Below are 23,897 nucleotides of genomic sequence, written 5' to 3' on the forward strand. Positions count from 1 at the left end.
GGGGGCTCATCCTGGCTCAGGTACCAGCGCCCGCCCTCCGGCAGCCCCGGGTAATCTCGTCATCAGCAAACTCAGCACTTGGCTCCCTCCATTCATCTCTCAAGGCAAATGGAAACATACATTATTTATTTATATAAAGTGTAAAAATATATTATCTAAATAAAAATTATACATAACTATTTGTAAATAAGTATAAATAGATATAAAACATAAATAGGCATCTGGAGGAGGACGCGGGGAGACGCCAACACCTCCTGCCCCCTCCCGGCGCCGGGCGGTTCGGGCGGCAGCTGCATCCCGGGCTGGTGTCCTGGAGCATCACTCGCTCTTCCCTGGGTCTGACACAGCTGTTTAGCACAATACTCAACAGAAACAGGTTTTCACTGCAAAACTCCAAGTTTTTCATGCTGGTATAATCCTCGGGTTTATTTAAGCACTGTATTGCAGTGAATTCCTCTTAAAGATCATTTGTGTGAAGCACAACAACTTGTCCAGCTCTTCCCACCCTGAGAATTCAGCCCCTTCTCTTCTCCCCGCAGCTATGGGGACAACACACAACACCCCAACAAAAGTTGTTCAGAGGTGGGAAACGAAGCAAAATGTGTTTTGATCTGGCAGCGTTGTGGGATGGAGCTGGAATCCATCACCAACGAGTGGTGGGTGGCGATTCCTCCACTCCGGGGCTTCCCTGCATGGCCACGCCAGCGGGAGCTTCCCCAGGGCAAAGGTGTTTCGGTTTGCCAAGGGAAACCCACGCTCTGCTCTCGTTAATAAGAGCAGAACGGGATGCGAAGCTGCGCGGTGCCAGCCGCTCCCTGGCCAGCGCTTGCCCGGCCGGCAGCTCCGCGTGCCCGGGCTCCAGATGCAAACGAATCGCGTGATTATGTGGCATTTTTACACCGGTTTTGGCTCTTAATTGGATATAGCTTCCCACAAGGAGATAAAATATTTAAAAACAAGTGCATGAAAGAAAGAGTCAGCCTTTATTAAAACGACTTCATCGTTTTGAACTGATGCCTTCAAGTACGCTTTTGTAATTCATCCTTATAGATATAAAATTATCATCTGAAGGAAGATTGTTAATAAAACTGACACTTCCCCATCAGTCAACTTAATTCACAATATAACACTTTCCAAATCCAATTATGTCTGTCTGATGACTGACGCTCGATTCACCGCTATTGTTCATGTGGAAAAGCGGATACAAAAATTAGACGTGAGTAAATGAGGCAACACCAGGCGATTCCTGCTGGGGCAACCGGGGAATCGCCGCGGGCAGCAGGTGAAGCCACCGACCCCCGTGAACAACTGAGCCCGTCCTGATGGCGAACCCCAAATCCTGGTGGATTACAAGAGAACAGCTCTTGCAGGATAATTTTCAACGCGTGATCAGATGCTTTTCCAAGCCAGGACCCCTCCGCACACAGCCCCCGTTGAACCCTGTGCAGGGGGGAGTCTCGGCACCCCCGTGTTGTCCCTTACGGCGTTAGCGGCATGAACGGGCACACGGCTCCGAGTTGAACCAGGCACGGCCTGTCAAAAGACAAAGCACTTGTTCATCTGGGGGTGTTGCCTCTTCCCACTGTTTTTCTGCTACCTTCTTGCATTTGGATTTAAAATAAGAAACTTGCATTGCTATAGAGGATGTATTTTTAAAACAGCAGAGTTATCCTACAGCATAACTGTAATTGCTTGCTGGGGAGACAGAAAACGCTACTCTAGATTTGTTTGTGCCTCAAACTCGGGAGCACAGAAGGGGCTGTGAGACAACGGAGACAAACTGCATCTTGGGCATCAAATAACCACCAAAATATAGGTTATCAATGGCCTCCTGGCCACATTCTGTTTGGAAAACTGCCTCTGCTGCGGGGCTGTGACCGATGGCTGTGTTCCACGGCAGGACGTGGGTTTGGACCTGGGATGCGCCCTGGAAGGGGAGGACAGGGACGCGGTTTGGGGAACGCACTGTTTGCTCCTGCTGCCATACCCAGCTGCCGCGGGCTCACACCACCGGCCTGTCCCCATCACAGGGACACATCCGTCCCCATCACGGGGACACGTCTGTCCCAGCCGTCACATCATGGGGCTCCGCGGAGCCTCCCCGGGGACGGACATGGAGCGTTCCCTTGGGAAGAGCCACGCGTTGGGCTGACGGCGGCAGCACCAGCGCAGCCATCGCATGGCAACCATCGCCAGGGAGACAGAGCTGCGCGCCGCGCCGGCGGCTCCATCGCACAGCACAGCCCAGGACGGCCCCAAATTTCCTCTGCAATCGCTGTGCCGGTCCCGGGCCCTGTGCTGCGCCAGAGGCTCCTGCCCTGGGCATTGACACCAGTGGGTGTGAAGAGCCGGGGAGCAGCGCAGGCACCTCCCGCTGCCTCTGAGGAGTCACCTCTGTTACAGTGTTTGAATATTCCTTTGTTAACTAGGGTTATTTGTCTAAAGACAAAAACCTCATCTCATTTCATCGTCACAAGGAGCGGTGGTTTAGCACTTTACCGCTCTTTGGGGATACCATTTGTGTGGCATTTCACATTTTATTCCCTTTTGTCGGCTGCGGGGTTGTCAAAAAGGGAACGAGGTGCATTGATTATGTGTGTGGGAAAGCTGCCGAGGTGCCAGAGCTGGGAGGGGAGGTGGTGGGGCCGCGGAGCCCTGCTGCGAGCAGCCAGCCCCAAAACGGGCCAGGAAAGGGCTCCCGGGCAGGGGAGGCGATGCCCTGTCACCGGGGTGGCGATGCCCTGTCACCGGGGTGGCGATGCCCTGTCACCGGGGTGGCGATGCGGACAGAATACAACACACAGCAGATCACAGCCAGAGCAAAGGGCAGTGAGTTACAGCACACAGAAAAGACACAAACTGCAGAAATAGAAAAGCACATCTGTGGAAGGGAGCGGGAGCACGGGGAGCCCCGGCCACGGGGGTGGTGCTGGGTGCCACGCTGGCCCTGCCCGTCCTCACCCATGGGTGAAAAGATACTAGAATTAAGACAACAGATGAGCATCAGCCACCTGCAGACTTCCTGAGACCGGTGGAAAAAGTGTAACCTGCCTCTCCCTGCCCTTATCTATGTGTGTTGTGCTTCCCTGCAGGGTTGCAGGTGTCCCCCTGCCACACACGGTGCCCTGTACCTGCATCCCACAGGTTCCTCTGGCTGCTCGTGCCACCCTCACCCACAGGAACCAGCAGCCCCGGCGGTGCTGCAGGAGCCCGCGGTGAGCACCGGTACCCAGCTCCACCACACAGCATCCTGCTGTCGCCATGGAAACTGAAGATGCAGCAGCGCTGCCAGGCTGGGGGTGTCAGAAACCCCTCTCCAGCCAGCGTTTGTGGGACACGAGTGAGCAGGACACACAAACCCTGTGGCATTTCCTGGTCAGTAGCCACCAGCCCCCATGGCACAGGGACCAGAGCTCCGCTGGAGGCTGGTGAGGCCGCTCACAGCATTAAATATCATCTGCCATGGCATTTCATCTGTCCTGATTTTGGAACTGCATCATCCTCTTACTTTCATCCCTCTTCAAGAAAATGCCTGGATCAATTAATTACAAATCTGCTTTGTAATTAAAAGGAAATGAAAAGTCACTCACATCCCATGCAACAGTTTGATCTTCCTCCAAGAGCATCCTAACGCCTAACGCGGGGCCAGCAGCGAGCTCTGCGTCCGCTCCCATGAGAAAAGGTGACACTACGGCAACACAGCAGCAGCCAGGGCTGACGGACCCGCCGCTCAGCACCCGGCTTCACGTCCAGTCCAAAGCACACGGCGCTTCTGTCCTCCCCTGCCTGAAGCCCCCGGGGTCCCCACGTGTCTGGAGCTGTTTATTCTCATGGAGACACTGAACCTTGGCTCTATCCTCCGCCCAGCGTGAGAGTGCCCTTGTACCAGGGAAACCCAGCAGACCTGCTGAGCTGCTTTACACTAGTGCAAAACATGGAAAAGAAAAATAAATCATCTGGAACATCTACTTAATGTTTTTGTAGAGGGGGGAACTGCAGAAGGCGCAGGAGCGCTGGGGCAGCCCAGCACAGCTCCTCTGCTTCCCATGGGGTGGCGGCACAGGCACCAAAGTCCCTCCTGCAAGCGTCCACCGTTCCCTTATCCAGGTTACTGAAAGAACTCGATCCAGGCAAATATCAGGACCAGACTGATCAGAAATAGTACAGCTCTAAAAGAAAAATTAAAAACGACAACAAAAAGTCCCTTTTCATCCAGATGCTGCATCTGTGCTTACAGCAAGACCTCGGCTGCTGATGGAAAGGATCCATTCTTGTGGTGTCAGAGGGGAGGCAGTCATGGCACTGCCCTGTTTAATACTGGTATGATATTTAACTGACAGAATTAATCATCGTTGCTCAGCACTTTCACCATATGTATTGCTTTCCCATTTGGTCCTCAGAGAAACCCCAAGCAGCATTGGTGAGCTGCCTTAAAAACATCTTTAGGTTGAAATAAAATGGAGAAGAAACCCAGTACTTCATGGATTTACAAAACTATGAAAAAATGAACATCTGATGGCCCATTTTCCAAACCAGGTGCCTCTCCTGATGGTTTCAAGATGGAAACCAGCAACTGGTAAAACATGCAGCACAAAGGTGACAAACAGGAGAAAAGCAGCTATCTGTCAAAACAGTTCCTAAATCCTCCCAATAAAACAAAGTGCCAAATGGAATTATAAAGCACCGCCGGTCCATTCGGGGCTGGTTGGGAAGCTGTAGCATGAATACCAGGTCTGGAGGGGGTTTCTGAGCTGGGTCCCTGCAGGTCGCTGCTGTCAGACCGGTGTGATGCCTGGGGATGGGGCAGCTTTGCACAGTAGGTGACACCAGCATCCTCCTGCCCTTGCCCACTACACGTGAGGCCCCTGGTACCCGGGCACGACTTCTGCGAGGGTTCAGCACGTCCACGTGCAACACACCCCCCTGCGTGCCACGCAGGACGCGTTCGGTGCAGCCAGGCCTGGCAGGAGCCTGACAGCCCGCTGAACCATCTGCTGCTGCTGGAGCCTTTGCTCCAGGCTGATGTGACATTCGCCATCCTGGGACGTGCCCAGGAACAGGCACCTGCCCGAGCAACCTGTGTGTGCGCAGAGGAGAGGAGCTGCTCACATCTTTATGGATCAACAACAGCGAAACCTCATCTGCTGCTGGAAGAATGCCCGAGGTTTTGGAGGGACCATTTCAGCTTTTCAGAAGAGCCCAAGTACTCGTGACTCATCACAATATTGTTTTTTCTCCTCTTTTTTTTTTTTTTTTCCTTTATTCATCTGAAATAGTTCACTTTGCTGTTAAAGCTAAACCATGAATCTATGAGGACCATATGCTCCCAGCTACATTGCAGGAACCCGAGACTAATTCAGATCTTGAGCCTGTCTTTAGGCCATCTGTTTGCAGGATCACACAAGACAATGTGTCATTATGGCTGGGACAATTTGCATAACCGCTCGGGAGGAGGAATTGTGTCCGGCGCCATTCGCAGCAGCCACAATGGAGTTCTCACGCTGCGGGCAGGGACAGGGACCGCGCGGGAGCATCGCGGGGATGTTTCCCACGAGGGGGTGGCTGAGGAGGGGACCGAGCACCCGTGGGACCCCTCGGAGCTGGCCGGGCCCCAGCCATGCCGCCCCAGCCCAGCTCTGCTGTGCAGGACCCGACCCGCGCCCCGTGCGCTCCGCCGGGGTCACGCATTAATCCTCCCAGCTATGACAACAAAGGCTCAAATGACCGTGACAACGCACACCCCGCCGCACAAGGCTCGGAGGAGCCGCACCGAGCTCGCCGCAGCCCCGGGCCCGGCTCCGCTCGGGAAATCCAGCCTGGAAAGCCTCACCGCCGGCTTTGTCATCCCCAAGCACAATGGCCCTTTAATGATAATTACAGGCTTTCCAGCAGCTTTGTTGTTCCGTGGGGCTGGGGCTTTTTTGGTACCAGTAGGTGCTGTTTAAGTACTTGAAAGAATGGCACTTAGCAGATGTCTTGGGGTAAATGGTAGGTTAAGCGATACAGAGAGCACCAGCTAAATGAGCGCTAATTTACGCTCACGTGATTCAATTTGCATGGTTAATTCTATTTAAAGCAAACATCCAGAGCACACAGGAGCTCCGAAAGAGCCATCCCTCTCATTTTGTCTCCTCTGCAACGCTTTGGAGAACAAAGCGGTCAGGATAATGGAGCTAACAAACATTTATGTGCCGCGGGAGCAAAGTTCCATAAACACCTTCCCCCTGGTCGCCCGCACCTGATAACATCATCGTGCACAAAAGCGGCAGAGCAAACACAGCCCAGAGGTCGATGAGATTAAATGGGTGCCCTTCAGCTCTGCTGATCGCTTGTGCTGGCAGGCTCCACCAGGAGCGGGCTGCTCCCCCCAGGGATGCTGCAACCCGAGGGACGCTGCGACCCAAGGGACCCCCCGCCCGAACCGGCCCAGCTCCCTGCAAGCGCAGGGCCTGGGTGAGCACCGAGCTGCAAGAAGTTTGCAACCAAGCAGACAAAACCCCCTCACTTCTGCACCCGCCAGCCCCGCGGGATGCCGGGGTGCACGCACCCATCGAGGCAGCACCTTGCTCAAAAAACACGCACAAGCTGGACCAGCTTCAAGCTGATTCCCGCACTAAACGCTTTATCAGTATGAAATGCTGCCCGCGAAACGCTGAGCACACATCCGTGCTGCGATGTCTGCCCGTAATTCTGCACCCGAGGTCACCGCGGTGCCTAAGGGAGGGAAGCGCCGCTGTGGCCTTCGCTGAGCACTCGCTGCAGCCGCTGGTTGAGGATGAGGATGAGGAGCGGGCAGCACGTAGGGACCCTGCGGTGGGGAGAAGCGTCGCCCAGCGCCATCTCCCCCAGCCTGGCCAGGCCAAAGTGTGCCCAGAGCGGCAGGTGGGCACCCGCGGGCCCCGGGCACAAAGCCGGGCTGCAGCCCCGGAGCCTCCGCAGCGCTGGGACAGACACAGGAGAGGCCTGAAAGGCAAGTCGAGAGCAGGTTTTCTCTCTCTTTAGCTATAATTTAGTAACATGGTTAATGCTATACATGAAACTGAACTCTTCTTAATTTGCTCCTAATTAAGATCCTTGAAGATTTACCATAGCACCAGGGCTCTTTACCACCTGGATGTTATTTTCCCTGTTCCGAACCACTTGGGATTTCCCCTGGAGCTTTTCCCTTCCAGTTCGAGACTGGGAAGACAGAAGGCAGTGACTCCACTTGCTTTTTAGCAATCAATATTGCTTTTTAGCTGAATAATAACAATTCTTCATTACAACGCTTCAAGTTCTGCAGAGAACAGAAGGCCTGTAAATGCCCTAGATGAGCAAAAAAGCATAAATTACCTTGGAGATAATAAGCCAAATGTAAACAGTATTTACGGCTCATTAAAGCAGTGATGCTGTGCGTGCATGGGAACGCACGCAGCGAGAAGCCGGGACAAGAAGGCGTTTGCACATTAGTTCTTTTCAACCCAAGAAATGTGACAGCAAAATATCAGAAGACATTTCCAAGCAGCGTCCTACAGAAGATCCCTATCGGCACACCTTGCTGTTCTCCCTTCCCTGCACAGGGCAGAGGAAAGCTCCGCACCGTGCTGGCGGACCGAGCTGGCGTGACGTGGGAACTGCTGGCAGCCGCCGCTCCAAAGCAACGATCAGAGGAAATATTGCACAAATAAGCAACGGGGCTGAAATCTTTCCAACAGAGAACAAATTTGTAAGACTCCAAGCTGGCGTCTGGACTATTTGTGAGCGGTAAAAGGAACCAAAGCAACAAATGAATCGCTCACTGCAAAGCGGCTCGAGTGACTACCCAGTAATACTGAGCCTCCTGCAAATTGCTAGGTAACTACGCCGGACGGAGCCAAAAATAATCCCTCCTGTGACTTGCCCTGGCGGTGCCTGGAAGAGTGAAATAACAGCGTTTCGGCACGTAATGGTGCGATTGGGGCTCTGGGGAGCGGCCACAAAGGGTGTCCAGCCATGTGCCGGGGTGGGGGTCCCTCGGATGGGTGCTGCCAAGGGGCTGGGGCACCCAGCCCTGCCCGAGGCTCCGGGCTCCTTCGGGGTGGGAACAAACAGACAGGCGTTTTTGATAATGCCAAAGAAAGCAAAGAAAGGGGCTCTCAGGTGGTGCCAGGGGAGCAGGGTGAGCAATGCTGGGACCCCAGCCCCTGCACAAGCACCGGCGACTCATGGCGGGTCCTTCAGGAACACCCCCTGCACCAGGGTGTAAGTAACACCTGCCCGTCCCTCAGGTGCTGATGGAAAAATGGCTTCTTATTGCCATGGAAATTTAGGAAACATCCTGATTAACTCAAAAAGGCACCATAAATCGCCCAAGTTAGAATTCTCTGGGATGAAAAAGCAGCAATTTCGTACCTCGTCAGCAGAATGCAGATGAACAGGCTGAATGAATTAGTGCATGATAAACTTTTAAAAAGCCGAGTTACAATTTAAGACAGTGGTGAGAGCTTCGAAATGATTTAAGATTTATGAAAAAAAAAGCCCCAAGCCCCCCAGCACCACTAACGCCATTCAATAGGGTCTGCACCACTACCCGTAACGCCATTCAATAGGGTCTGCACCACTACCCGTAACGCCATTCAATAGGGTCTGCACCACTACCCGTAACGCCATTCAATAGGGTCTGCACCACTACCCGTAACGCCATTCAATAGGGTCTGCACCACTACCCATAAACATCTTTTACCACCTCCTGGGACGGGATGTCTCTGTTCCGCAGCGCTCGGAGGGCTGTGCGCCCGGTGCCTCTGGGTGACTGTCCCTGGCCTGGGGCCTCGGGGGTGACATTGCCCACAGGGGCTGGTCCCGTGGCCCCCAGCAAACTGCTGGGCTCCTGGCAGAGGTTTCTGCAGAGCTGCATATTGACCAGGGAGCAGCAAACAGGGGTTTGTGAGGGAAAAGGCACCAGGATGGACTTGAGGAAGGACATTGTCCCTGCTCACCAGGCACCACTGGGGGCAAGAAGGGGCTCCGGTGCAGGCAGGAGCTGCTCAGCTGAGGCCTCCCGGGGGTCCCTGCCTGGCCCCACTGGGGGCTGAGCCCCCAGCACACCCCCCAGCGCCCAGAGGTTTCACGGTAATTGCTTGGTGCAGCCGCCAAACACTTTATCGGCACCGTGAGATTTCCCCAGTGCCTTGCTGCTCTGTGCGTAATGAGATTAGGCACAACTCCCCCCCCCCCCCCGACAAGTTGCGAATAATAATTGGCTTTGTTTTGCTTTCAGTAAGCCACAATGAGTCTGCTGATCCGAGCGATTAATTCTGCTCCTTCCCAATAAAGGGTTGGTGGCTGTGGCATCCGGGTTCCTGATCCTGCCCTTCTACAGGGCTGGGAGCGCTGCGGGCTGGTGGGAGCGCTTCCCAGCGCCGACTCCTGCACCTCCCACCACAGGGGCTGCTCCAGGGGGCTCCGTGGGCACAGACATGGCCTTGTGTGGATGCCACCCCAGGAAGATGCCAAAGCCCAGCCCAATGTCTGGTCCACCTCGGCACTGCTTTTCCTTGCAGAGGCCTGGAAGGGTCAGGGCTGAGGATGCTCCTGCATCCCACCCCACCACAAGCGAGACGCAGCAGCTCTCAGCACCCACGTGCCCACCCCAGCACCCCGGGCTGCTGCAAGGTGCTTTGCTCAGCAGAAGGGATACAGGGGAGCCCCTGCAGCCCCCTCACCACGTCCCCCCGCGACGCACGTTCAGCCCACAGGCAGCCAGCCCTGCAGAAGCCGGCAGCACCGCTGGCGGGCTCGCTCACAGCCAGAGGTGATAGCAAGAGCACCAAAACAGCCACGACCATTTGACAATCTCTCTCATTGCAGACAGATGCCCATTGCTCCAACGTCCCCATGGGATCTGCCTCCCCATCAGCTCAGCCCCCTCTGCGGCTGCGCTTTTTGGGTAGCCGCTGCTATCAGCCCAGCCCTGGGTGAACCGGCTCTACAGCAGCTGCAGCACCAAATTTGCTGGGATCCCTGGACCCTGCACAGCACAGAGTTTGGGGGAAGCTGGAGGAGCAGAGACAGCTTAACAGATCCATGGGGCACTACCTGCTCCCTTCCCTGCCCCGGACACCAAGGCTGGGCAGGCTCCTCTGTGCTGCTAAAGGGAGCCTGGAGAAGCTGCCCAGCCCCGTTCCTGTGGGGTCAGGAGAAGCTGAGCACACCCTGCACTTTTGTCGGGACAGGGGACACTTGCTGTGCATCACCAGGGTCCGGGCATCACCCCAGCAGAGCCCCGGGACCCCGCAGGGAGAGCCGCCTCCAGCAGCACCGCGGAGCGCGAGCGACGGCACCGGTCAGTAATTGCAGAACTCATTTTTCAATGGTGCTGCAAATGTGCCTATTAACATCAGCTCACATCTCTTCTGAGTGATTTACCTGTTTCATTTCATTCAGTGAATTAAACACAAAAATAACAGTGGTCTACACGGATCCTCTTATCGATCTGCTGCAAATGGGCAGCATCTGTCACTCCCCGCGCCACGTCCTCCCCGCATCGCTGCCCCGCGGGATGAGCCGCCGGAGAATAGGGGGTTCTGTTCCACATCCCCCTGCATCGCTGCCCCGCGGGATGAGCCGCCGGAGAATAGGGGTTCTGCAGGAGGGGGATTTGGTTCCATGTCCCCCCACATTGCTGCCCTGCAGGATGAGCCACCAGAGAACGGGGGTTCTGTTCCATATCCCCCTGCATCGCTGCCCCGTGGGATGAGCCACCAGAGAACAGGGGTTCTGTTCCACATCCCCCTGCATCGCTGCCCCGTGGGATGAGCCACCAGAGAACAGGGGTTCTGCAGGAGGGGGATTCGGTTCCGCGGGTGTCACTGCCTCCTGAGCAGCCACACGTCAGCCCCTGAGTAATTACTTGAGGAACGAGACAGTTTATTGTCCAGTTCCTGACACGTCTTACAGCATGCCTGAGACATTAATGTCCTTCTAAATCATTGCTGGGTATAATATTTTGTCACTGATGCCACACATAATCTTCACGTTTGATATTCTCCTGTATCTAATGGTACTCTGTAAAATTACAGTGACACTAATGCTTACCACCCTTATTGAATGGAAAAATCAAATTAGAGATGAAGTATCATCGATTTTGTTATGGGCTCCAAGGTGGCAGGGAGTCAATTGACCTTTCTCGAAAAAACAAGAAGGTAGAGATGTTTCTGTTGTTTTTCATCGCCCTCCTGGTGCTTATTGTAGTTTCTTTGGGAGCTTATTTCCTCGCCAGCTTTACTGTGCTTAGTTTTCTTCCGCAGAGCAATGCAACCAAAGCACTAGAACTTGCGTCACTAAGCCCTGGAAGCGGAAGATACCGCCACCATTTACCAGCCCTCTCATAGAGTTTGAAAATAACATTGTACACGCATCGTTTGTTGAGAGTATTCTTAAGAATTCATAGTCAACAGGGAAGGATAACTTCATTATCAGGATTTGCGCCCCTTGACAGCCAAACTTTCCTCTTACAGATGGAAACCTCTTTTTTTCCCCATGAATGGCCTGAGGCTGTACAAATTTGATTAAAGACAGAACAACAGCTGCAAGGTCCGTGTTTATCGAGAGCAGCGCATCGTCTCTCGGAGCCGGGAGCCAGCCAAGCACGTGCTCCGCAGCCAGCGCCGGGGAGGCCCGGCCCGGCCACCGGGAGCGTGTGCCAGCGCCCCGGCACGACCGGAGCTCCACCGAGGAGATGCAGCTTCATCCCACCGTGAGAGAGCACGACCTCAGCCAAACCTCCTCACCTGCCTCCATCCGCCTTCCCTCCATCCTCCTACCTGCCTCCATCCTTCTGTCCTGAGACTGCAGCACGTCCCGCGCCTTCCCCTCCTCTCCAGATGCTCCACAAGATGAGCGAGTCCTCGCCGGCACCTCCCGTCACATCTGCAACAGAAAGGGTCCCACAGCGGTCACGTCTCCAGCACCCAACTTCAGCCGTTTTCCTCCCCTCCCTTCCACCGCATGCAGAACAAACTGCTCTCTTGTTAGAGGAACGGCAGCTTTATCACCGCTGATTGCATTAACCTAATAATACCTGCAGAAAGCAATCAACAGAAAAAGACTAGAAGCTTCGCTGTTTGTTTGTTTTTTTTTTTTTTAAACAAAGACCTGATCCATGAAGTGTTGATTAAATTAGAGGATTAAATTAAGCAGCGACTGAGTCAAGTGCGAGGGCTTGCCAGAAAGCCTGTGTGTGTAACACCGATGGTGAAGGCCACAGGGAAACACAAAGGGCTTTGGAAGGCAACAATGAGACTGCAGAGGAGAGCCAGGTGCTCTTCAGGGGAGAGGGTCAGCAGAGCCAGGAGGCAAAGTGTGTGTCCCCCACCCCGTCCGATTGCACCCCCATGCATTTGGAGCTCCATCCCCGCATATGTGTTTCCTCTCATCTCCGCGGTCGGTGCGGACCCCGCAGCGTGTTTCTGGGGGTGACATCGCAGCAGCTCCGGGTGCAGCCCCCTCCCCATCGGGCACCATCAGGATGCTCATGGGGACACTGGCAGTGTCCGCTGGCCACAAACATTGCGATCACGATGACGCGGGAGCTCGTGTGCGCCTTCCATAAAGTGTCATTATAAGCTGTTAAAGTGATTTCTCAGCGGTGATCCTGAGAAATTGTTGCCTCTATTTTTCCCTCTCCTTGAGAAAATTCTGATCCTGCATCAGAGATGAAAGTTGCCTAATCTGAGCATGCAGTAAACTGCTTGTTGTGGTTATCAGCTCCTCCTCGTTTCCTCCAGGCTGGGTCAGATTTACTGAGATAAAATTGTCAGCAGAAGACAAAAAAGGACAATCTTTCAGCTGGTACAAGTTGGCAGATCCCAGCTGAAGTCAATGAATTGATTTTCAGTTACATTATCCAAGTACCTCACTGGAAACCACTGGCTGCCTGACACAGGACCAAAGAGCGAACGAACAGGCAGGTAAACGGGTAACGGCAGCCTGGGATGGGGAAGAAACATTTGCTGAACAGGAGGAGCAGCAAGTTAGCTCAGGGCTGGTAAATTCTAGATGCTGCTGGGGGAGAATAAACACATCTGGCAGGTGGCAGGCGACGGCAGCCGAGTCATCGGGATCCCCATCAAACCAATTCAAACCAGCACCAGGCCAGCGGCTGACACAGCACTGCCTGGGGCCACCCGCTCCGGCCGGGGACGCGCTGCTGCTTCCAGCCATCGAGGCCACATCTGTAATTAGGAAGTTGCTTTAATTTCCAGCACAGTAACTGATAAGTTTCCTGAACCGATGAATCCACTCACCGTGTCAGCCGGGATGTCGGGTGAGATGTTCGGAGGACAAGAAGCCAAGAGCATCCTCCAGAAACAGCCCCTGGGGCTGAGACCGGGACAGCTGGTGACATGAGGAACCCTGTCACACCGCTGTGCCCGCAGCTCCCAGCCTGGCACGTGGCAGCAGCGCCACGCTCCCCTTTCAAGGCGGATCGCAGCTGATAATCCTGATGGCTGTCCTGGAACCACACGCCTTTCCACCATGATTTGGGAGGAGAATGATGTTTTACACCAACTTCCCATTTTTGTTTTGAGGGTATTAAGAAATGAAACATTAATGGAATGTAGAAGAGGAGCTGAATGTTCAGCTACTATTTACCAAATCGTTCCTGTTCCTCTCAGGAGAGGAGGAAAAATAGGAGCAAGAATAAAACGGTGCCTAGAAACACACCATTTCTCAGTGCACGCATGGCTGACAGCCACTCAGCACAAATGAATAAATATTTTATGTACTTTAATTTCCTCATCTACAAGCCTGATGTTCTGAGCCTTTCTTTGCTTTATTTTGCTACTTCATAAATGTTAAAAACGTTTATCCTCTTATTCTTCCCAACCAAAGTAAGACTTTTGCCAGTCTCTGCTCTTGTTCCATTTGCTTTCATCTCTTTATTAGCATAGCAAAATAGCACATCACCCGCAGGTTTCTCCCTTCAGTAATTTCTCCTTTCTATTTCTTTCCTCCTTCCTTCCTTTGGTCGCCTTCTTATCACCTGTGCTCCCATCTCGGTGTTATTCAGGAAGCATGGCGTTTGCTCATTGAACCCTACAGTCTATTGAGATGCAGCTCGGTTTTTTATTGTGTTTATTTCATTTCCTTTTTTTATTATCTCCTCTTCCTTATTATGCCGTCACATCATTTCCCCTCTGTGTTCCTGAGCTCCTGCATCTCCCGCACGGTGCTGGGACATGGAGCGTGGCACCACAGGAGCCTCAGACGGCTCTGCCGTGCCACGGCAGCACCAGCCAACAAAACCTCTGCAATTAAACACTTAATCCTCCTTAAATGGAGCAGCAGCAGGGAAAAGGACAGGCAGGTGAGGATGGACGTCACCACGCTGAGAAACAGAGGAAAGCGATAATGGAGAACAGAGCGAGGTGAGCACGGACGAGGATTAATCACAGGCAGGGTTCAGTAGGAAGGTTTTGACGTGAGGTGAGATAAGTGGAAATGTCTCCTGAAATGGATAATTGTCAGGAATTTGGAGAATTACCCTCACCAACTGCGTGCTGTAGCTCCAGTGCTGCATTAGTCTTTCCTTGGTGATTTGCTAAATTTATTCTCCTGCAATTCCTAGCAAAATTCAAACCTCATCACCCAGTGGGTTATTTCCATTTGTCTGCTTGAGAAGTGGTTTTAGAAAAACCTCAGATACTTTTAATTAGCTTTAAATTTCTCAGCTGTTATTCTCAACCTGTGATTACTGTTTGACTGAGCTGCACCTATTGTCTTCTCTCCCTTCTCTGGGCTCAGAAATTCCTGTTTCCTTCAAACCAGCCACAGCTTCTTGAAAACTTTGCAGTTGTGATTTTGGTTATTGGAAGCGCCTTTTCTTTGCCTGTCACAGCCAAACAGGAGCCTCGATCCCCAGCCCCCGAATCGAGAGGAGGTTTTGGCACATTGCAGCGACCCGGGGGTTCTCAACGCGTCCCTCGGGCAGATTTAGCAGCCCCCCCATCCCTGCGCCCCCCACCGACCCCCGCTCGCACCCGCTGCCCGTGCACGGGACTGAGATCAGAGCCGCCCGGTGCTGATCACCGAGATGAGCCCTGACACGGAGAACTATTTTTAATTCCAAGCGTAGTGTCTGCCTGTGTGCCAACCTGCGAGCTCTGTCAATTTGCAGGGAAGTAGTCAAATCCGATTACTACAGAAAATATGCAGGGAGGGTAACATGGTGTGAACTGACATAATGCATGTTGGTTAAGGTGCTATCCTGGGCTTGACTGTTTTCTGGATGTTATTAATCCCACAGCAGCAAAGAAAAAGAGACACAACCGAGGGTTATTATTGCCATAAGCCCTTCAGCTTGAAATATATTTGCCATGAGAGTCATGGAGATGAAGTTTCCCTACAGACGGATGTACCTTCTCTCAGGCAGGGTTATCTTCCCTTTGCTGTGGGAGCGGGACAGGGGGCTCACCCCCCTGTTTGTGGAAGAGGGACAGAGCAAAGGCTGCGATCCAGCAGCAGCATCTTCCAGCAGCATCACCAAAGCCCAGTGGCTGCTGCAGGGACGCGCCTGCGAAGGCACCTCGGTGGCACTGAGCCCCACACAGCCAGCCCAATTAACCACCCCAATCAATAACCCTGACCCAGAAATTTCAGGCAGGAGCTACAATCAGAGCAGCATCTCCCCAGAGGCCGCCTTGCAGACGCGAGTTCACGGCGCACAACGGGCAAGGTTCACTCTGGGTCAGCACTCGCGGGTCCTTTCCTTGACCGCAGGGCTGGGGCCAGCAGTTTAAAGAATGCTCTTAGATCCTCTGGGGTCAGTCCTGTCATTGGCATGTTTGATAATAACTGCTAATTGCCCCTTTATTGCTCCGGGTAGCTCAAGGTGGCACACACGCTGAGCCTTCATGAACTGGAAAATGTGCCCACTTCTCCAGAATCCACTTGTAAATAGTGATGGTAACGGGAGGAGACAGGAAAGCCCCGCTCACCAGGGCAGGGAGCAGCACCTCCCTTCTTGCAGGGGCCCTGGGTGCTGCTGTCAGAGCAATAACAGCCACAACAGCACAATTTGCCGCCCCAGAACAAATGAAACCTCCTAATGCAAAGGCATTTCACTTCCCCTCCAAGTAATTACCTTTCTGATTCTGATAAAAGGCTGCAGATGACCTCTTTATCTGAGAGGTAACAGTCCATCTTCTCCTCCGCGCGCAGGCTGGTCCTCCCCGCTCCACAGGGATGTTAACAGCACAGTGCCCTCCATCCCACATCCCCGAACAAGGGACACGGAGCTTCCCAGGGAAAACCCACCAACCTGCAGCCCTGGGCTTTTAAAGCCTCGGGTCTGATCAGCAAAGCAGGAGAACCTGCTGCCATCAGGGGGATCTCAGCCCAGCCCACTGGGGCTAATGCCAACACAGGTGGAGCTACCAGCCCTGGAAACAGCCACCTGTGTATTATGGATACAATGGGAAACGGCAGATGCACCCTGTTTATTTTTGGAGGGCTCAATTAAGGGTGAATACAATGAAATTGTATTCTCTCCATCTTTCAATGGAGAGAAAAAGTATTGACAAAAGGTAAAAAATAGAGGTCTGTGGAAAAGCGGGCAGCTACCGCGGCCGGTTACAGCAGGGGCCGGCGATGCCGCGGCTCTGAAAGGCCCTCTCAGCAGCCGTGCGCCAGGGCGTCCGTGTGCACCGAGCCCGGGCTCTGCTTTGAAAATGTAAACCTTTTTAACATCAGAGAAGCAATCCCTCCTTAGAGAAGGCTCTTATTGACCCAGCATGTCCAAAGCAGAATATGTTATAATGCCAGAAATAGCTTCGTGTTGATGGCCGGGTCCTCGACGGAGCCGTGTTCCTGCCGGTGCCGGCCGGGCACGCTCGCTGCCTGCGCGCCCAGGGATGCTCTTGGGCCCCAAGGTGCCGGGGGACGGAGGCTTTGCAGGGCCAGCGCCTTGCAAAGCGCAGCCTGGAGCGCGGGGGCTCGGTGTGTCCCTCCCTGTGACCCTAATGGGAGGAATTTGTTTCCCAGAAAGGTTGGGGACAAGGAGGGAGAGCTTCAAAGTTTCTCCACAAGCCGTGGAAGCAGAATTTTAATGGGGAAGAAAACAAAAATATGAAAGTGAACAGAACAAACAAGAATAAATTATTTATGAGGATGAAAGTGAAGAAAGGAGAGTTAACTGAAACAAAGGGAACCACGCATTTCCCACAGCTGAGGTATCAAGATCAAAGCCCTTGCAAAAGCAAAGCCGATCACTGAGCCACCCGCTGCGGCGATCAGCACCGCGGCTTTGATAGAGGCTGCGGGGGGCGCGGGCGTCCCTCCTGCGCGCCCCTCGGGGACCCCGTCCCTGGGAACACACCCCAGGGCCAGCCAGGCACATGGTGCTCACCACGGGCTGTTGTTTCACTGATCCCTTATTTCACACATGGATTGTTTCAAAATTCAGTGGAAGTGAGCTGAGGGCCCCCCCTGCACCCCAAAAGCAGGTTTGCAGCTGGTGGTGCTCTGAGGTTCCCTCTGTGAGGGAGAAACATCACAGCACCAGCCGAATGTCCCGGTTTTCGGTGTCCCTGGGCACCCCGCACAGCGGCTCCTCACTTACAGCAGTTGTATGTTACGTCTCACCCCCCCGGCTCCACGAGGCGCCCGACTCGTGCTGCCTTAGCGATAAATCCTCAGGAAACGCGCAGCCCGTGGTGCTCCAGCAGCCCCGAGGAGCCGCGGCGCAGGCTGGTGTGACCAGCGCTAAGAGCCGTCTCAGCATCCCACCCCTAAACCGGGTGCCCCTCGCCGCCCTCCTGCTGAGGGGATCACCCCGACAAACCGCACCAGAGAGGGCAGGTACAGCCACACCTGTCACCTGCTTTGTCAAATAACCTCCCTCTGCTGGGTAAATGAAAGACAAATGACAGTGCGCCCAGGCAAACATCTTCTCTCTAAATATTTTAGAGCCATTAACCTCTCCCAGCACTCGTCGTCATCTGCCAGGTAATTGAAATGGCTTTGCCTAAGCAGAATTTTTCTGAGATCAATTATTTACTTCCAGCAGAAGGGTCTGGCTTCAGGCTTATTTATGATGCAGCTGTTGCTACCACCAGCTTCCTCAGCCTTGTTTATTCCTAAGCAGATAAAAGCTGGCTGATTGGAGATAAAGTTCTTCATTTTTCCAAAGTGCCTGATTGATCTTGTTGGCCACACTTGGAAATTGGGATGCAATGCCTTCATTACGCTGTTGTCTTCCCTCTATTGCTGTTCTGCAAATAAGCTGCTCTACAGCAAGCCGGCTAAAATTGGTGAAACGGGCTGGTTCACAGAGGGGAAAATCCGCACGTCTGCCTCGCGAGCAGTATGAGGGTAAACCTGGTATTTCACCCTTTTCGTGAATAAAACAGTTCCCGAGCAAAGGTGGAATGGAAAGGGTGAAGATGCACCAGCATGAGGAAAGGACGCGGGGCTCGTCCAAGCGGCTGGCGCGGGAGGGCGATCGCGGCCACACCGGAGAGTCTGCCCCACCGAAAACAAACTGTATTTGACCATGTAAAAGGTCTTATTCAAAGCAGAGAATTAAGGTAATAACAGTTCTCCAGGAAAGGAAAGAAATTCAATTTCAAAGCCAAATTAAACAAAGGTTCCAATTAGAGCAGATAATGTTTTCAGTGAGCCGAACGGCCTTTTTTCCAGCCTGGTCTGAGTTTAATTTTTCTAATCGGCTCTATTTTGTCACTTCAGTTACTTCAAGGTGGCCAATTTCTTCGGAATTGGCAGATATTGACTGAGGGTGCTGGGCTCAGAACTGTCTGCGTTTTCCCCGGTGTTGAAGCCTTTGGCCACTGCCCGGCTGGGCTGCCGGCCGGCATGCCGTGCCATGTCCCCTGTGCCATGTCCCCTGTGCCATGTCCGCTGTGCCACATCCCCTGTGCCAGGTCCCCTGTGCCATGCCCCCTGTGCCACGTCCCCTGTGCCAGGTCCCCCGTGCCATGTCCCCTGTGCCACGTCCCCTGTGCCACGTCCCCTGTGCCAGGTCCCCTGTGCCACGTCCCCTGTGCCACGTCCCCTGTGCCATGTCCCCTGTGCCGGGGGCCATGCCGGTGTGTCCCCAGTGGGGTCTGGCTGCACCCCCTGCCCGTCTGTCTGCAGCGCCGCGGCCAGGTCTGCATTATTACATGAGACCCAAATAGCTTATTGGGTATGTGCAGATGAAAGCATTGATTTTGCACCTTCAGGAAAAGAGCCCAATTAAGAAGCTCTAATGAAAACGTGACCCATTATCCCCACTTTCTCTTATGTATTGGAAGCTACTATTCAACTGTTTCAATGAAGGGGAAAATCGGACCATTTCTGTTGTACTTCCCTTCGTGCTGCAGGAAAGACTTGCTGAGTGTGCTGGAATTCACCCCCGACGTCCCGAGGGACACGCTGGGGTCCCGGGGGACACTCTGGGGTCCAGGGGAAGCGGGTCCCTGGGAAATGCGGGCGGAGAGCGGGTGGGATGGGAAGAAGCAGGAACACGAGAGTGGAAACGCCCCGGTGCCCAGTTCGTCCCGCCGGCCCCGTCTCCTTCGCGCCCCTGCCCCCCCTCCCCTTAAACAGCCCAAATGAGCCACGCCGGCGTAACTGGAAAGAGTTATCAGCCTCGTCTGCTGATCCCCGACTCGTTTCTCATTGATTTCTCTCTGGACTACACGACAGAGATGCCACTTCCCAGTAAAGAAGGACTCTCCAGAGAGCCGATCCGTACTCCTGATGTGACATGACTATAGCTTCCAATAACGGCAGTGTCGGGGGGAAACTGTCACCAGAGCAGAGGAGAGAAGACAACATGATTGCTGTAATATGGGTCTTTAAGGAACTCCGCTGGCTGGGGAATTGTGCGGAGCTGACAGTCGGGAACCGATGAACTGCTCCGGCTTCCCCAGTCCTGCCGGGACCTGCAGCCAAACTGGTCTCATCCCCCACCACAGCACTTCACAGGGCTCCTGGTCATCAGCTTCCAAATCATTCTGTATTAAACCGGCTCTGGAAGGGCTGTTCAGACTCTTTGCTCGGGGCTTTCTGCCCTTCAAGGTGTGCAGGGGTAGTGGGGACCGGCTGCGGTCCCAGCATCTGCCCCCAGCACCAAACACCCCTGGCCCTTAAACCTTCCAGGACCAGTCTCCTCACTGGTTAATTATGTTAGGGGATTTCACTTATTAAAACTTCCCACTTTAGCAGCTCATCTGAGATGCAATCCTCCGGCTTTGCACAAATAATTTGCATCCGATCTCGCTGCCACATATTGAACGCTTGCTTGTTAACCACGAGCTGGGTGGGCGCCAGCAACCCTCATTCCTGGGAAGCAGATGATTTCCCGAGAATAAGCTGCTTTAATTTGCACTGATTTGATACCGCACACAGTCCGGGATTTTCCAGGTGTCCTGAGCGCGGTTGGAAGCGGGATGGCCGGTTCTCGCCGGGGACCTGCAGCCGGAGCCCCGTGAGCAGCAGATACAAGATACGGTCCCGTTCTGCTCCCTGTTCCCACCGGCATCTCTGGAGCCTCCAGCCGGGAGCCTTCCCAGCAGGACAGCGTGCGAGTCCTATTGCCCTCTCCTGGGAGGAAGCAGAACTTCTGCAGAAATTATCTGCAAGCAAATAATTACAGTGAGTGACACAAATGGCCCAGTTCCTGATGCAACGGGTCCTCATCCCCTCGTTCTTTTCTAAAAGATGCTGTGGAAATGGGCCCGAGCTCCTGTGTGGGGAGGCAAAAGCCAGGGGAGCAGCTCAGGCGCGGGTCTGCCCCAGCTCTGCCGGAGCCCCAGCGTTGCTTTAGGAAAGTCTCCCTCGCACAGCTTCTCTGCCAATAAAAGTGATTTGCAATTAGTTCAAAAGCAGGTTTATCTCCTCCCCGCACAAAGTGGTTTTTGCACAGGACTCCTGAAATAAATATTAGAGAGAATAACCAGAAGCTGATATAATAGAGCTGTCTGCTCTATATTTTACCTCTTCCACTGCAGGAGAAGAGTATGAAATACGTTTATAGTCCTACTTACAACCGTCCCTAGGAGTGGGTCCTTTGGGCAAATTGAACCGGTGATCAGAGCGGATAAATCACGGTTTCCCCACCACAGTCAATAAAGCTGTGCGGGCGCGCATCATCTTGGGATGCTTAAAGCATGAACGGGGGACGGAGCCCGGCTTAAATCCAATCTGGATCTGGCGGCTGGGAAAGCTGAAACGATGTGAGCTGTATTGATTCTCCAGCTTCGCACTGGAACCGCTGGAAACCTCAAAAAGACAAATGTCTGTTAGGAGGAGATTTGGAAAGGATAGCCCCTGAAAGCAATAAATATGCCTCATAAGAAAGGTTAAACACATTACCTGTGTCTGCGGGGAGCAAACCAGGTTAGAGCTCAGCTCGGAGGAGATGACTGGCAGAGCAGAGCAGGGCTGGAATACGGAAATTCCGGCTAAAAGAGGGTGATTTATAGACCTGAAAGCAAAGTGGAAGAAATTGTTGAAATGTGGAGCTTGTTTCGCAGCGTCATTAGAAGCGGTTTAGCTCCCAGGCGTGACAGTTTTGGAGATGCAGCCGGGGATGGGAGATGAGAGGAGATGCTGAGCTGAGCTGAGCTGAGCTGGGCTGCACCAGAGCCGGGCAGCACCAAGAACCCCTGGCCCGGGGGCTCCGTCCTTCGGGTCGAGGTGCTGAGCTGCTGGTAAAGCACAGGCAGCGTGTCACCATCTCCCAGACGTCACCGAGCCACCTGTGTCCTGAGATCTCTCCTGCGCTCCATCCTCCCCTTCTCTGAAACACTGATGGCATTAACATCTTCATCATTAACAAATCTGTTCAGTTTGAGAACTGGTTGAAGCTGCCGAGTCATAGCACCTCATTTATAACTTTTGTCCCCGAGGACACTGTCAGACTCCACATATCCCGTACTGAAACAGTGGTGGTGAGGAGCGGTGGGGACCCAGGAGTGCCCAAAGGTTGGTTACAGCAGGCTGGGAGGATTATCATTATGATTATTATTGTTCAGAAATATGGAGACAATGAGGAGTAAACACTGGATCTATTTATAGAAATTCTAGGGAAATCTCGCTCGAGCCATAAACCCACTTAATTGCAAATCTGCACAGATGTTTCCTTTGAATTTGAAAAGTGATTAATAAATAAATTAGAGTAATGCTTGTTTTGGCTGAAATATAATAATAAATAATGTTTATAGTGCTTAGTTACCAAAACATCCTCAGCACTATGTGACAAACCAGACACACACTAAATGGCTGAAACATACAAGATGGAAACAATTAAAGCCGGGCCTAAGCCATAAATAAACTCAGCGTTGCAAATGCAACAGTGGGAGTGAAAAGACGGTTGCTGAAGCTGCTCCGTGCCTGGTTTGGCTCCATCCCTGCTCCATGGCACGGCACAGCATGGCATATCATGGTACAGCATGGCACGGCACAGCATGGCATGGCATGGTACAGCATGGCACGGCGCCTGCATCCCGGCAGCCCCGGCACAGCTCCACCTCTGATTCCGGCACCCCGGGAATCTCCCCGCACAATCCCCCCCTCAATCCCTCCTCTTCAATCCGCCGCCAAAGCCAAAGCGTTTACTGTGTAGCTCGTGTTGACTTTTTTAATTAATCCATAATTCAAAATATATATATATATAGTTTCAGGGTAGACACAGACATAACTTTCCTGTTGACTCTTCCTTGACCCAGATACTGCACAAACACGCCGGGAATGCAGCAGCGCCGGCCAGGTGAGACCTTCAGGGATTCAAGGGCTCACCACACACACAGAGCCCTGGATCACCGGTGTCACCAGCGCCTTGGCACAGCCTTGGCACAGCCCGGCCGGTCACCGCGGTGGCCAAGGGGACATCAACGCACCCGAGCGCCAGAGGGAGCCGCTTCCGGTGATCTCGGTGCGGGACACGCGGGAGAAGCCCCGTGTCACCCAGCAGAGCGCGGCGGTGCCGGGACAGGACGGCTGGACACGGCGCCGGCAGCACCTGCACAGCCGGCTCGGCCACCTGTGAAATTATTGGCAGATCTGTTTGGATCTCCACTGAAATAGAAGCTTTTATTTTAATTTCTATTGTGCTGAAAGCTTGTAACTGTACCGTATCGTAAACACAAACAGTGCGATCTTATACAAATTTCATCTTTATCTATTTTGGGGAGAAATAGCCCTGTCTGCCTAATTGAAGCATCTGTCATTCTGACATTAAATAGTGCATCCACGGCTCTTTTATTGTATTTTCTTGCATTTCTCATACACTGTTAAACTGAAATAACACTGTTGGCTAGGAGATAAAGGGAGATAATAGGTATTTTATAATGAGCAAAAGGAGGATTCATCTCCAGTCAGAGCCAAGAATTGCTTTACCTTTATTTTGGTGTTGTTGTTTTGTTACCCTGAAGAGGGCTTGTGCTGCTCCTTTCCCAGCCCCAAAGAGCGAGTGAGCGGCACTGACCCGCACGTGAAGCGGCGTCGGCGCCAGGCGGCTGCTCATCTGCACCCGGAGCAACGGGGATCCCAACGTGCCGCTGCCCGGTGGCTCCGTCCGTCCGCAGAGACGCTGCAGAGCACGGCTGCGCCTGAGTAACGCTTAGCGGGCCACTCGGGGGGTTGTTCTGCATCATTTTAAGGAGTCATTGCTGTTTGTAACTGCTTCTTCAGCACTTGCTGGCACGTTGAGAAGAGGTTCCCGTGTTATGTGCATGGGTGGCTGGGGCACAGCATGGCATGGCACAGCATGGCATGGCACAGCATGGCACGGCACGGCATGGCACAACATGGCATGGCACGGCATGGCATGGCACGGCACGGCATGGCACAGCATGGCACGGCACGGCATGGCACAACATGGCATGGCACAACATGGCATGGCACGGCACGGCATGGCACAGCATGGCATG

General features: G+C 53.4%; 1 long non-coding RNA gene across 1 annotated transcript; it reads right to left on the bottom strand.

Annotated features, from left to right (window-relative positions):
- Nucleotides 1-227: 227 nt before the first annotated feature.
- Nucleotides 228-16,268, bottom strand: LOC135575957 (uncharacterized). Its single transcript, XR_010467456.1, has 3 exons — nucleotides 16,106-16,268; nucleotides 11,784-11,889; nucleotides 228-1,533 (listed from the first exon to the last, which is right to left on the bottom strand). It is a non-coding gene; the product is annotated as an uncharacterized LOC135575957 (long non-coding RNA).
- Between the last annotated feature and the right edge of the window lie 7,629 nt (nucleotides 16,269-23,897).

Source organism: Columba livia, chromosome 21 (assembly GCF_036013475.1).
Source record: "Columba livia isolate bColLiv1 breed racing homer chromosome 21, bColLiv1.pat.W.v2, whole genome shotgun sequence".
Taxonomy (NCBI): domain Eukaryota; kingdom Metazoa; phylum Chordata; class Aves; order Columbiformes; family Columbidae; genus Columba; species Columba livia.